General features: G+C 35.2%; 1 protein-coding gene across 1 annotated transcript in view; it reads right to left on the reverse strand.

Annotated features, from left to right (window-relative positions):
- LOC116846844 (nicotinamidase) overlaps positions 1-4,551 on the reverse strand; it is a 512,425-nt gene that overhangs the window by 410,273 nt on the left and 97,601 nt on the right. The window lies entirely within an intron of this gene.

The raw sequence follows: 4,551 nt of genomic DNA on the forward strand, positions 1-4,551 counted from the left end.
TAAAGTTGATAGAATTCAAGTAAAAAATTATTGAAACCAATAATTTTGTAGATATTTACGTAAATATCTTGGAAAATAGAGGTCGTGTAAAAAATTTTTTCAAACAAAAGTTGTTTGCTTTTTCATGTAGAATAAAATGCCGTAATAAAAAATATGTTAATATTTCTATCTAAAAAATATGTATTTCTATCTAAAAAATATGTATCTCTATCTAAAAAAGTTGACCTTGTCCTGACCTTGGCGACATCATCTTAGGTCAAATAACTACTGTCATTAAATGCGACTTTTTAAGCCTTACAACTTTTATTCGAAACATTTTTCTCTAAAATGCTCCCCCGCCGAGTTTTCTTGCCGTTGCCGAACTTATGGGACACACTGTATATATATATATATATATATATATATATATATATATATATATATAGCGAGTCTATGTCTCGTAGTATGGGCGGAGGAACGTGGCGAGATACGATTCGCGAGTGTCACGGTCGCACATTGAGCGAAGGCATCTTTCTTTCCGCTGCCGTCAAACTGCTGTAAAATTGCCGCTTTCTGTACGCTAATTTATTGAGACAAAATAATTAATTTCTCAAAAACTATTGCAAATTTCGCAAAACGGCACAGGACTTTCTTGCGCACCTCAATCCGTTCTACGTTCTCACTAAGGGTCATCATGGGACTTCGGGACACCCTGTATATGATACCTATATACATGTATATGATACATATATACATGTATATGATACATAAATGCATGTTTATCTGATACATATCCAATTTTATGGGAATAGCAGAAGAAATACGTAACTGTATCGCTGACTGATATATATCGTTAACCCAGATAGCCATCTGTCTATGAAGTTGCCGTCAAATTGTTGAGAACCGTTGAAGCAACTGTTTTCGAAAAAGTAGGAACACGGTGCTTCTACATTATGTTCGTTGGATTGTGCTCACGTGTATTCTCCATGAGTCGACAGCAAGTTGACAGCAACATGACGACAACAATTGCTTAAATATGAATAATGTACATATGATGACATATTGTCATCACATATTCCAACGAACATAATGTAGAAGCACCTAATCATATTAAGAAATACTAAAAAATTATTAGTGATTAAGTATTACTAGTAATTCAATAATTTTTTGGCCAGTGCTTAATTTCTGGTGAATACTGATAATAAAATCACTGTTAAATATTAAGCAATCACATACTGAGAATTATTGTGCGAAGGTGAAAAATAAGATAAAATCATAATATTTAAAAAATATATTTATAATTCCTAATTTTCTCATATCTCATAAACCATTTAGGTATCGAAGATTGTCAACAATACACACTCCAAACTTTCGTGAATCCTCCCCTCAATAGTTTCGATCCGAAGCGGTATATCACCACCGGTCACCCATCCATGTCCTGACTCCGTTAAAGTGTTGCTTAAACCTAAAGATCGAGCAACAAGCGGCGATTCCCAGTGACAACGGTATTCTTACGATTTACGCTTATATAATATATCTTTATAGTGTTCATAATATGTTATAACATACCTAGCAAACAAATAATAGTCATATAACATATATAAGACTGAGTCCCATTTAGCGCGTTACGCGTCGTGTCGTCCGAGTTAAGCCAATCAAATCGTCTCATTTTATTCGGCGTAAAGTTATGCAATAAAATGGGACGATTTGATTGACTTAACTTGGACGACGCGATGCGTGACGCGCTAAGTGGAAACGCACCCTAAGATTGCCAAATAAAAAATTATTTTTTAAATTCGTGCAGTGTGTTTATTATTGACAAATTGTTGTAAATATATATAAATTACTTATCGTTCACACTTTGTCGGCAAAAACATGTAATTTAGAAACTTCAACGATTGAAAGCAAATACAAAGCAAATCGATGAAAAAAGTTTCATTTCTATTATTGTTGTCACGTTGCCATCAAAATGCTATTGACGCAAAAACAAGTCATCAGTTCTTGTCATGTTGCTATCATGTTGTTTGCAACCTTCCATACTATTGTTGCTGATCGTTTGCTTTTAAAATTTTATTAACTGATTACATATATTACCACTCATGTTGCTGAATTTGGTAGCACATCGCTTATGATGATGGCAACCAAATATCAACTATTCAGCAAAACATGCAATGCATTCGTTTGCTTGATATGCTAAATCACGCTTGGTTATCTGGAAATGTATACGTAGGGTTAGACAACCGTAAACTTTTAAATGTTTTACATTCGGTTTATTTCCTGTCCAAATTCTTTCCGGAATATCATTGATAAACGAATGTATGACTCTATTTTTTATGTAACACGCAGTTATTATTGCATCCACCCAAAATCTTTCGGATAATTCCGCATTTTTAAGCATCGTCCGTACTAAATCTAATAATGTCCTATTAATTCGCTCTGCCACTCCATTCATTTACAGTGTACGTTAATTCGTTCATGTTTTATATCCATATCATCAAACATTTTTTTAAGAGTTTTATTACTCTTAATATCCATTGTTCCTTCTAAATCTTTTCACTTTTCTATCTGTCTCTCTTTCTACCCTAGCTATGTATTTGCTTACATAATCAGTTACTTCGTCTTTATTCTGTAAACAATATAATGTTACTTTTCTGGAATAATCATCGGTGAATGTTAAAAAATATTTTAATCCGCCAACTGATTTTATCGGCATAGGGCCACATAAATCGGAATGTATTAGCTCTAATATATTTGTTTGTCTACTTACCAGGTCTGTAAATATGAAACCGGAATTTGCCCATAGATGGCCTTAGCTGTCAATGTAGTTATCGTCAAACGCGTCATTGGCGCCATTTCCTTGTTGACATCTCTGACAAAGATTTTCAACTCACAACAATACAAGTTTCATACAACAGCATAGTTTGTAATAGCGTTGAACATGTCGAATTTTGTGCCTGGGAACTACGATTTGCGGACAGCATTGATTTTCTGTTACCATTTGAAGAAAACTGCTGCAGAATCGCATCGAATGTTTGTCGAAGCTTACGTTGAGCATGCTCTTGTTAAATCACAGTGCTTTGAGTGGTTTAAAAAATTCAAAAGTGGCGATTTTGACGTGAGAAACGAAGAACGTGGAAGACCACCGAAAAAGTTTGAAGACAGCGAATTGCAAGCATTGTTGGATGAGGATAACACTCAAACGCAACAACAACTCGCAGATCAATTAAATGTGTCACGAGAAGCCGTCTCCATACGTTTGAAAGCCATGGGAAAGACCCAGAAGATGGAAAAATGGGTTCCACATTGTTGAGGTCTTCCGTCTTTTTCATATTCTCGCGCGCGATTACAGAGGGGGGGCGCGCGAACGTAGCATGTAGGCAAGCGAGCCGAGGGGAGTCAAGCGCGCTCTCTTCGCGCGTAACCACGCAGCTGGTCTGACCGTCCGTTTCCGAACATCTCTGTATAGACTATGGAAGCTTAAATATATTTCGCAGTTTATCCAAATTACACGGCTCCGGGTTATTTTTCGATACACCTACCCTGACAAACTACAAAAATTAATAAGTGGCGACGAGGATGGGATTCTCGGATGTACGGGAATACGCGAAAGTGAAGTGGTTCTTGAGCTAACCTGCAAGTGTCGTTCAAGAAAAGCACGTGGTGTTACAGCAGTTCGTTTCGAACGGGAAGAGGAAACGGCATTTAGGAATTGAACAAATCTCGAGCGAAATCAGAGAGACAATGGCGCAAACCGAACAAAGCAGTCAAATCGTCGTATAAAATGCTTTGCAGGTGGAATTTTACGATTCCAGTAAGAATTGGAAACGTTGGTTACAACGATTTGAGGGATCGTTCAAAGTATACAAAGTCCAGGCGGACGAACAAAAGGTCGCATACTTACTCCACTTTATCGGTACAACTGCATTTGAAACATTATGCGATCAATTAGAACCGGTGGATCCTTACACTAACAAGGAGAACCCGGCAGTCTCTGATCACCGATTTGATTAAAATTTTATGGGTGTGTAGTACGCACTCATACATTTACTCCTGTAAAGCCGTAGGACCCACTATTGAGGCATTCTCGAGAAATATTTTTTTAAATATTTCGAGAAAAATTTGTGTCCCTATAGTACCGTTACGGAAAAGCAATTTTCGAGCTAGCAGCGTAGCGTCAACGGTAAGACGTAGACTACTACGCTCGGGGTTGCAGGTTCCCTGATGATTTTTTTTTTATTTAAATGATTTTTTTTTAATTTAAATCTTATATATTTTTAAATTTGTATATAACACAATTTTAAACCTTTTTTAATTATTTTATATCAAATTTTTGAATAAGTAATTTGTATGTTAAATAAATATTTTTTTTAATCAAGGAATTTAAAAATGCTCATTATTAATTAATTATTATGTTTTAAATGTTTTTATGATAAATACCACCCTAAAAGCTGCAAACTTATTGTAAAACAGTAAATTGTACATTTTAACTTATTGTATAACAGTCGTTGTAAATTCTTATTGGAAATATATTTTTTGTGTGCATGAGAAATTTTAATTTAATTAATAATAAAT

The sequence above is a fragment of the Odontomachus brunneus genome, unplaced genomic scaffold (assembly GCF_010583005.1).
Source record: "Odontomachus brunneus isolate Ranch 3 - 2012 unplaced genomic scaffold, Obru_v1 Obru_scaffold_070, whole genome shotgun sequence".
NCBI lineage: Eukaryota > Metazoa > Arthropoda > Insecta > Hymenoptera > Formicidae > Odontomachus > Odontomachus brunneus.